The sequence below is a fragment of the Panulirus ornatus genome, chromosome 14 (genome assembly GCF_036320965.1).
Source record: "Panulirus ornatus isolate Po-2019 chromosome 14, ASM3632096v1, whole genome shotgun sequence".
Taxonomy (NCBI): Eukaryota; Metazoa; Arthropoda; class Malacostraca; order Decapoda; family Palinuridae; genus Panulirus; species Panulirus ornatus.
In genome coordinates, this window is record NC_092237.1 from 37,034,345 (window position 1) to 37,046,898 (window position 12,554).

Genomic DNA, 12,554 nt, shown 5'->3' on the forward strand with positions numbered 1-12,554 from the left:
CTGCAGTTTCTCACATGAATCAGCCACCAGCGCTGTATCATCAGCGAACAACAGCTGACTCACTTGCCAAGCTCTCTCATCTACAACCGACTGCATACCTGCCCCCTGTTTCCAAAACTCTTGCATTCACCTCCCTAACAACCCCATTCATAAACAAATTAAACAACCATGGAGACATCACACACCCCTGCCGCAAACCTATATTCACTGAGAACCAATCACTTTCCTCTCTTCCTACAGGTACACATGCCTTACATCCTCGATGAAAACTTTTCACTGCCTTTAACAACTTGCCTCCCATACCATATATTCTTAATACTTTCCACAGAGCATCTCTATCAACTCTACCATATGCCTTCTCCAGATCCATAAATGCGACATAAAAAGTATTTTTCACATACATTCATCAAAGCAAAAATCTGATCCATACTTCCTCTACCACTTCTGAAACCACATTGCTCTTCCCCAATCTGATGCTCTGTACATGCCTTCACCCTCTCAATCAATACCCTCCCATACAATATCCCAATAATACTCAACAAACTTATACCTCTGTAATTTGAGCGCTCACTTTTATCCCCTTTGCCTTTGTAGAGCGGCACTATGCAAGCATTTCGCCCGTCCTCAGGCACCTCACCATGAGTTATATATATATATATATATATATATATATATATATATATATATATATATATATATATATATATATATATATATCTATATATATATATATCTATATATATATATATATATATATATATATCTTTGTACGTGTGTGTGTGTGTGTGTGTCTTTGTGCGTGTGTGTGTGAGTGTGTGTGTGTGTGTGTCTTTGTACGTGTGTGTGTGTGTGTGTGTGTGTGTGTGTGTGTGTTCGCTTGGCGACCTTCCTGGTTGAAAATAACGGCCTTCATGGCGTCAAATAACTCAACCCCCTCCCTCTCCCTCTCCCTCCTCCAGACTCCCTCCTTCAGCACTCCCTCCCACTACTCCACCACCTTCCCTCCCCTCCCACAGACTCCTCCTCCCCTCCTCCGTGGCATCAGATAACTCCTCCCCCACCCACACAACCTTCTCCCTCCCCCTCCATGTACGAGATGTCTTTTGAGCCGGGAAGGAATGGTGGTTGTACCTCACAATGTCCTCACACTGGCCACCGATGGCTCACAAGAGTATGTGAGGCAACACACGCGCACGCACACACACACGCGCGCACGCGCGCGCACGCGCGCACACGGGCACGCGCACGGGCACGCTCACAAACTCTCATCCTACGCCTGGCAACGCCTCGCGCCATGTTCCGTGTGTGTGGGTGTGTGTGTGTTTGTGTGTGTGTGTGTGTGTGTGTCACACATGACGTAAATCTGGCAACTGTATTTAAGTGAAATTACATAAAAACAATTAAAACAGGCGATTTCCTTTAATAACACGTGTGTGTGTGTGTATATATATATATATATATATATATGTGTATATGTGTATGTGTATGGATAGATAGATAGATAGATATCCCTGGGGATAGGGGAGAAAGAATACTTCCCACGTATTCCCTGCGTGTCGTAGAAGGCGACTAAAAGGGGAGGGAGCGGGGGGCTGGAAATCCTCCCCTCTCACTTTTTTTTTTTTTTAATTTTCCAAAAGAGGGAACAGAGAAGGGGCCCAGGTGAGGATATTCCCTCAAGGGCCCAGTCCTCTGTTCTCAACGCTACCTCGCTAATGCGGGAAATGGCGAATAGTATGAAAAAAGAAAGATATATATATATATATATATATATATATATATATATATATATATATATATGTATATATATATATGATGTGATGTGAGAAGGAGATGGGGTGAGTATTTTGAAGGTTTGTTGAATGTGTTTGATGATAGAGTGGCAGATATAGGGTGTTTTGGTCGAGGTGGTGTGCAAAGTGCGAGGGTTAGGGAAAATGATTTGGTAAACAGAGAAGAGGTAGTAAAAGCTTTGCGGAAGATGAAAGCCGGCAAGGCAGCAGGTTTGGATGGTATTGCAGTGGAATTTATTAAAAAAGGGGGTGACTGTATTGTTGACTGGTTGGTAAGGTTATTTAATGTATGTATGACTCATGGTGAGGTGCCTGAGGATTGGCGGAATGCGTGCATAGTGCCATTGTACAAAGGCAAAGGGGATAAGAGTGAGTGCTCAAATTACAGAGGTATAAGTTTGTTGAGTATTCCTGGCAAATTGTATGGGAGGGTATTGATTGAGAGGGTGAAGGCATGTACAGAGCATCAGATTGGGGAAGAGCAGTGTGGTTTCAGAAGTGGTAGAGGATGTGTGGATCAGGTGTTTGCTTTGAAGAATGTATGTGAGAAATACTTAGAAAAGCAAATGTATTTGTATGTAGCATTTATGGACCTGGAGAAGGCATATGATAGAGTTGATAGAGATGCTCTGTGGAAGGTATTAAGAATATATGGTGTGGGAGGAAAGTTGTTAGAAGCAGTGAAAAGTTTTTATCGAGGATGTAAGGCATGTGTACGTGTAGGAAGAGAGGAAAGTGATTGGTTCTCAGTGAATGTAGGTTTGCGGCAGGGGTGTGTGATGTCTCCATGGTTGTTTAATTTGTTTATGGATGGGGTTGTTAGGGAGGTAAATGCAAGAGTTTTGGAAAGAGGGGCAAGTATGAAGCCTCGCAACCATACAACATTGTTGGAACCACTATTCCTTCAAACAAACCCATTTTTGCTTTCCGAGATAATGTTCTCGACTTCCACACATTCTTCAAGGCTTCCAGAATTTTCGCCCCCTTCCCCACCGTATGATTCACTTCCGCTTCCACGGTTCCATCCGCTGCCAGATCCACTCACAGATATCTAAAACACTTCACTTCCTCCAGTTTTTCTCCATTCATACTTACCTCCCAATTGACTTGACCCTCAACCCTACTGTACCTAATAACCTTGCTCTTATTCACATTTACTCTTAACTTTCTTCTTTCACACACTTTACCAAATTCAGTCACCAGCTTTCTGCAGTTTCTTACATGAATCAGCCACCAGCGCTGTATCATCAGCGAACAACAACTGACTCACTTCCCAAGCTCTCTCATCCACAACAGACTGCATACTTGCCCCTCTTTCCAAAACTCTTGCATTCATCTCCCTAACAACCCCATCCATAAACAAATTAAACAACCATGGACACATCACATACCCCTGCCGCAAACCTACATTCACTGAGAACCAATCACTTTCCCCTCTTCCTACTCGTGCACATGCCTTACATCCTCGATAAAAACTTTTCACTGCTTCTAACAACTTGCCTCCCACACCATATATTCTTAAAACCTTTCACAGAGCATCTCTATCAACTCTATCATATGCCTTCTCCAGATCCATAAATGCTACATACAAATCCATTTGTTTTTCTAAGTATTTCTCACATACATTCTTCAAAGGAAACACCGGATCCACACATCCTCTACCACTTCTGAAACCACACTGCTCTTCCCCAGTGTGATGCTTTGTACATCCCTTCACCCTCTCAATCAATACCCTTCCATATGATTTACCAGGAATACTCAACAAACTTATACCTCTGTAATTTGAGCTCTCACTCTTATCCACTTTGCCTTTGCACAATGGCACTATGCAAACATTCCGCCAATCCTCAGGCACCTCACCATGAATCATACATACATTAAATAACCTTACCAACCAGTCAACAATACAGTCACCCTTTTTTTTTAATAAATTCCGCTGCAATACCATCCAAACCTGCTGCCTTGCCGGCTTTCATCTTCCGTAAAGCTTTTACTACCTCTTCTCTATTTACCAAATCATTTTCCTTAACCCTCTCACTTCGCACACCACCTCGACCAAAACACCCTATATCTGCCACTCTATCATCAAACACATTCAACAAACCTTCAAAATACTCACTCCATCTCTTTCTCACATCACCACTACTTGTTTTCACCTTCCCATTAGCCCCCCTCACTGAAGTTCCCATTTGCTCCCTTGTCTTACGCACTTTATTTACCTCCTTCCAAAACATCTTTTTATTCTCCCTAAAATTTAATGATACTCTCTCACCCCAACTCTCATTTGCCCTCTTTTTCACCTCTTGCACCTTTCTCTTGACCTCCTGCCTCTTTCTTTTATACCTCTCCCACTTATTTACATTTTATCCTGCAAAAATCGTCCAAATGCCTCTCTCTTCTCTTTCACTGATAATCTTACTTCTTCATCCCACCACTCACTACCTTTTCTAATCAACCCACCTCCCACGCTTCTCATGCCACAAGCATCTTTTGCGCAAGCCATCGCTGCTTCCCTAAATACATGCCATTCCTACCCCACTCCCCTTACCTCCTTTGTTCTTACCTTTTTCCATTCTGTACTCAGTCTCTCCTGGTACTTATTCACACAAGTCTCCTTTCCAAGCTCACTTACTGTCACCACTCTCTTCACCCCAACATTCTCTCTTCTTTTCTAAAAAACTTCACAAATCTTCACCTTCTCCACAAGATAATGATCAGACATCCCTTCAGTTGCACCTCTCAGCACATTAACATCCAAAAGTCTCTATAGTGCATCTATCAATTGATAGGTAATCCAATAACGCTCTCCGGCCATCTCTCCTATTTACATACGTATACTTATGTATATCTCGATTTTTAAACCAGATCTTCCCAATCACCAGTCCTTTTTCAGCACATAAATCTACAAGCTCTTCACAGTTTCCATTTACAACACTGAACACTCCATGCATACCAATTATTCCCTCAACTGCCACATTACTCACTTTGCATTCAAATATATATATATATATATATATATATATATATATATATATATATATATATATATATATATATATATATATATATATTTTTTTTTTTTTTTTTTTTTTTTTTTATACTTTGTCGCTGTCTCCCGCGTTTGCGAGGTAGCGCAAGGAAACAGACGAAAGAAATGGCCCAACCCCCCCCCCCCCATACACATGTACATACACACGTCCACACACGCAAATATACATACCTACACAGCTTTCCATGGTTTACCCCAGACGCTTCACATGCCTTGCTTCAATCCACTGACAGCACGTCAACCCCTGTATACCACATGACTCCAATTCACTCTATTTCTTGCCCTCCTTTCACCCTCCTGCATGTTCAGGCCCCGATCACACAAAATCTTTTTCACTCCATCTTTCCACCTCCAATTTGGTCTCCCTCTTCTCCTCGTTCCCTCCACCTCCGACACATATATCCTCTTGGTCAATCTCTCCTCACTCATTCTCTCCATGTGCCCAAACCATTTCAAAACACCCTCTTCTGCTCTCTCAACCACGCTCATTTTATTTCCACACATCTCTCTTACCCTTACGTTACTTACTCGATCAAACCACCTCACACCACACATTGTCCTCAAACATCTCATTTCCAGCACATCCATCCTCCTGCGCACATCTCTATCCATAGCCCACGCCTCGCAACCATACAACATATATATATATATTATTTATTTATTTATTTATTTTGCTTTGTCGCTGTCTCCCGCGTTTGCGAGGTAGCGCAAGGAAACAGACGAAAGAAATGGCCCAACCCACCCCCATGCATAATGTATACACACACACACGTCCACACACGCAAATATACATACCTATACATCTCAATGTACACATATATATACATACACAGACACATACATATATACCCATACACACAATTCACACTGTCTGCCACCATTCACTCTCATCGCCACCTCGCCACACATGGAATACCATCCCCCTCCCCCCTCATGTGAGCGAGGTAGCACTAGGAAAAGACACAAAGGCCCCATTCGTTCACACTCAGTCTCTAGCTGCCACGCAATGATGCGAAACCACAGCTCCCTTTCCACATCCAGGCCCCAAACAACTTTCCATGGTTTACCCCAGACGCTTCACATGCCCTGATTCAATCCACTGACAGCACGTCAACCCCGGTATACCACATCGATCCAATTCACTCTATTCCTTGCCATCCTTTTCACCCTCCTGCATGTTCAGGTCCCGATCACACAAAATCTTTTTCACTCCATCTTTCCACCTCCAATTTGGTCTCCCACTTCTCCTCGTTCCCTCCACCTCCGACACATATATCCTCTTATCAATCTTTTCTCACTCATTCTCTCCATGTGACCAAACCATTTCAAAACACCCTCTTCTGCTCTCTCAACCACGCTCTTTTTATTTCCACACATCTCTCTTACCCTTACATTACTTACTCGATCAAACCACCTCACACCACACATTGTCCTCAAACATCTCATTTCCAGCACATCCACCCTCCTGCGCACAACTCTATCCATAGCCCACGCCTCGCAACCATACAACATTGTTGGAACCACTATTCCTTCAAACATACCCATTTTTGCTTTCCGAGATAATAGTCTCGACTTCCACACATTCTTCAAGGCTCCTACGATTTTCGCCCCCTCCCCCATCCTATGATTCACTTCCGCTTCCATGGTTCCATCCACTGCCAGATCCACTCCCAGATATCTAAAACACTTTACTTCCTCCAGTTTTTCTCCATTCAAACTAACCTCCCAATTGACTTGACCCTCAACCCTACTGTACCTAATAACCTTGCTCTTATTCACATTTACTCTTAACTTTCTTCTTTCACACACTTTACCAAACTTAGTCACCAGCTTCTGCAGTTTCTCACATGAATCAGCCACCAGCGCTGTATCATCAGCGAACAAAAACTGACTCACTTCCCAAGCGAAATATATGACCTCCAAGCTACTGAGCACGCCCATCCCCTTCCCAGGTTGAGTGTCGTCGGAACAAGTTCACATCCAGGATCCGACCTCTCTTCTACACTTTGATCTTAGCCAGAAAGTCCGGGAAGTGACCCGACCTCACTTTGTTGGGATAAATTGGGTGCTGTCACGGGACCACCAAGTGCGGTTACCTAGTGGTCGTGTGTGGTGGATGAACGGCCGTTTCTTCCTTCTATTGCAGAATCCTACAGACGGCCCCCTTACTGTTCATGAGTCCCCTATCCTCCCCAGTGAACCAGTGCCTCGCCACTCACACCGGATTATGAACAAGGAGTACGCTCAAGGCATTACCATGAGCGTATAGTGGGGAGGGAGGTGTGAGAGATTGTATTTATGTAACCATCATATGTGTAAAATAATGTGATTACTCTACCACATACTTTATGATAATGTTATCATGTCAGCTAATTAACGGCGTATGCCATTGATTGTTTTACGTTCCATACGTCATACATTAATCTAGTTAGCCAGCGACGTGTGGCATCTTGTATTATTACCCACAAGTCGGTTTTTGATCAGCTGTTGACTTCGTGCATTATTGCACTGTATATTTACATGAGTTTACATGGGTAAGACAGACAACAGGAGGCCTGATTGGCCCACGACTGGGTTGTCTGAAGAAAAAAGAATTAATTTGACAAGAAAAATATAATTCCGCTCTGTACTTTTTTATGCTATCACCGATTTCCCGCTGCTGCACATTAGCCTTCTAGTGTCCCCGTTAATGCTGTCGTTCATACGTTTATTTCTAGCATTTTTCTCAAAGTATACCTGAATCTGTAAAATATTTGTTTAAACGACTTTTGAAGGTATTCATAGTTTTAGCATTCACTACGTCTGATGGTAACTTATTCCAGTGCTCAACACACCTATAGGAAAAGAAGCTTTTTCCCACGTCTGTACTACACAATTTAGCTTTGATTTTTATTCCATTTGTCCTGGTAACCGTATTTTCTTGTATTTCGAAAAGATACTTGTGGTTCACTTTATCGAACTGGTTCAGAATTTTGATCACTTGGATTAAGTCGCTGCGAAGTTTACGTTTCTTAAGGGAGAAGAGATCCAATAGTTTAAGCCTCTCTTCGTAAGCTAGTTTCCAGTCAGGTGGCACTTGACCATCTGATAGAGATTTGTTGAATATTTTTGTTATGGGGTCCAACATCAGCTGCCTCCTGACCTTCTTTACAAATCTTGGAGCTAAGTTATCTGGGTCGTTGGATTTGTTAGGATTTAATTTGTCCGGGTATTTAAGTACTTCAGAGCTGTTTATTTCTCTAACATTCAACTCTTCTTCACCATGTCCTTGAACCATTTTCATTGGTTACGACATTCGAGATGTTTCTTCATTTGTTAATACGGAGTTAAAAGACTAATTTAATATGGTAACCATTTCCTTGTCGTCAGTACTTATTGTGTCATGTTCGTTTCGTAATGGTCCAGTTTCCTCTTTTACTGTCATTCTTTATCTTATATATTTGAAGAATTCCTTAGGATAATTCTGAATTTTGAAGGAAATTCTTTTTCATCATTGAGTTTACTCTGTCTTATGACTCAGTCACTCTGGATTGTAATCAATTCCTGGGGCATTTCATCGGTTGCCATTGACTTGAATTTCTTACATTTTTCTTCTTTTGGCGAATTAGTCCTTCTACTCTCCTATTCATCCCTGATGGTTCACTTCTACTGTATTGTGTCTTATCAGAAATAAGGAACTGCATGTCTAAAAAGTGTGTTTCAGTCATCCTTCAATACCCTAACTGTACTCACACCAACTTACACAGAGACTAGCCGGTTAGTTTTGATTAGTGTACAATAGAGTGTGCTTTGCACGTGCCACCATTATGTTAAATACCAGGTCAAGTATAAACAGGGCATACAACTGGCAATGAAAAACTAACTATCATAGTCATTATGATAATATCTAACTGGAAAAAAACAACCATTTCAGCATCCTCTGATAACACAACCATTTCAGCATCCTCTGATGACACAACCATTTCAGCATCCTCTGATAACACAACCATTTCAGCATCCTCTGATGACACAACCATTTCAGCATCCTCTGATGTCACAACCATTTCAGCATCCTCTGATGTCACAACCATTTCAGCATCCTCTGATGACACAACCATTTCAGCATCCTCTGATGTCACAACCATTTCAGCATCCTCTGATGACACAACCATTTCAGCACCCTCTGATGTCACACCCATTTCAGCATCCTCTGATGTCACAACCATTTCAGCATCCTCTGATAACACAACCATTTCAGCATCCTCTGATGACACAACCATTTCAGCATCCTCTGATAACACAACCATTTCAGCACCCTCTGATGTCACAACCATTTCAGCATCCTCTGATGTCACAACCATTTCAGCACCCTCTGATGTCACAACCATTTCAGCATCCTCTGATAACACAACCATTTCAGCACCCTCTGATGTCACAACCATTTCAGCATCCTCTGATGTCACAACCATTTCAGCACCCTCTGATGTCACACCCATTTCAGCATCCTCTGATAACACAACCATTTCAGCACCCTCTGATGTCACAACCATTTCAGCATCCTCTAATGTCACAACCATTTCAGCATCCTCTGATATCACACCCATTTCAGCATCCTCTGATGTCACAACCATTTCAGCATCCTCTGATAACACAACCATTTCAGCATCCTCTGATGTCACAACCATTTCAGCATCCTCTGATAACACAACCATTTCAGCACCCTCTGATGTCACAACCATTTCAGCATCCTCTGATGTCACACCCATTTCAGCATCCTCTGATGTCACAACCATTTCAGCATCCTCTGATAACACAACCATTTCAGCATCCTCTGATGACACAACCATTTCAGCATCCTCTGATGACACAACCATTTCAGCATCCTCTTATGACACAACCATTTCAGCATCCTCTGATGACACAACCATTTCAGCATCCTCTGATAACACAACCATTTCAGCACCCTCTGATAACACAACCATTTCAGCATCCTCTGATGTCACACCCATTTCAGCATCCTCTGATGTCACAACCATTTCAGCATCCTCTTATGACACAACCATTTCAGCATCCTCTGATGTCGCAACTATTTCAGCATCCTCTGATGTCACAACCATTTCAGCATCCTCTGATGACACAACCATTTCAGAATCCTCTGATGACACAACCATTTCAGCATCCTCTGATGTCACAACCATTTCAGCATCCTCTGATGACACAACCATTTCAGCATCCTCTGATGTCACAACCATTTCAGCATCCTCTTATGACACAACCATTTCAGCATCCTCTGATGTCACAACCATTTCAGAATCCTCTGATGACACAACCATTTCAGCATCCTCTGATGACACAACCATTTCAGAATCCTCTGATGACACAACCATTTCAGCATCCTCTGATGACACAACCATTTCAGCATCCTCTGATGACACAACCATTTCAGCATCCTCTGATGACACAACCATTTCAGCATCCTCTGATAACACAACCATTTCAGCACCCTCTGATGTCACAACCATTTCAGCATCCTCTGATGTCACAACCATTTCAGCATCCTCTGATGACACAACCATTTCAGAATCCTCTGATGACACAACCATTTCAGCATCCTCTGATGACACAACCATTTCAGCATCCTCTGATGTCATAAACAAATTTCTTTCATCATCATAAGACATTTCGGGATGGTCTCTCTGTGCTTGTATCATCCCTCTTATTATATTTGATATTTATATCTCTAACTCATATAATTTTCGTACATCGCCTTATATCCATACATCATCTTATATCTCTACATCATTATATATCCCTACATCATCATATATATCTACATCATCATATATATCTACATCATCATACATATCTACATCATCATATATCCCTACATCATCATATCTCTCTGCATCATCACATATCTCTACATCCTCTTTTATCCCTACATCATATATCTCTACATCATCATATATCCCTACATCATTATATGTCCCTATATCATCATATATCCTACATCATTTTATATTCCTACATGATTATATATCACCACATCATCTTATATCCCTACATCATCATATATCCCTACATCATCATATATCCCTACATCATTATATGTCCCTATATCATCATATATCCTACATCATTTTATATCCCTACATGATTATATATCACCACATCATCCTATATCCCTACATCATCATATATCCCTACATCATTATATGTCCCTATATCATCATATATCCTACATCATTTTATACCCCTACATGATTATATATCACCACATCATCTTATATCCCTACATCATCATATATCCCTACATCATCATAAATTCCTATATCATCATATATCCCTACATTATCATATATCACTACATCATCATATATGCCTACATCATTATAAAATCATATATCATCATATATCCCTACATCATCATATATCCCTTCATCATCATATACCCATGCATCATCACTTATACCTACATCATCTTATATCCTACATCATCATATATACCTACATCATCATATATCCCTACATCATCATATATACCTACATCATCTTATATCCTGACATCATCATACATACCTACATCATCTTATATCCCTACATCATCATATATCCCTACATCATCTTATATCCTGACATCATCATATATACCTACATCATCTTATATCCCTACATCATCATATATCCCTACATCATCTTATATCCTGACATCATCAGAAATCCCTATATCATCTTATATCCCTACATCATCATATATCCCTACATCATCTTATATCCTGACATCATCATATATACCTACATCATCTTATATCCCTACATCATCATATATACCTACATCATCTTATATCCCTACATCATCATATATCCCTACATCATCTTATATTCCTACATCATCATATATACCTACATCATCTTATATCCTGACATCATCATATATACCTATATCATCTTATATCCCTACATCATCATATATCCCTACATCATCTTATATCCCTACATCATCATATATCCCTACATCATCTTATATCCCTACATCATCATATATCCCTACATCATCTTATATTCCTACATCATCATATATACCTACATCATCTTATATCCTGACATCATCATATATACCTATATCATCTTATATCCCTACATCATCATATATACCTACATCATCATATATCCCTACATCATCTTATATCCCTACATCATCATATATCCCTACATCATCTTATATCCTGACATCATCATATATACCTACATCATCTTATATTCCTACATCATCATATATCCCTACATCATCTTATATCCTGACATCATCATATATACCTACATCATCTTATATCCTGACATCATCATATATACCTACATCATCTTATATCCCTACATCATCATATATACCTACATCATCTTATATCCCTACATCATCATATATCCCTACATCATCATATATCCCTACATCATCTTATATACCTACATCATCATATATACCTACATCATCATATATCCCTACATCATCATATATACCTACATCATCTTATATCCCTACATCATCATATATCCCTACATCATCATATATACCTACATCATCTTATATCTCTACATCATCATATATCCCTACATCATCATATATCCCTACATCATCATATATACCTACATCATCATATATACCTACATCATCATATATACCTACATCATCATATATACCTACATCATCTTATATCCCTACATCATCATATATACCT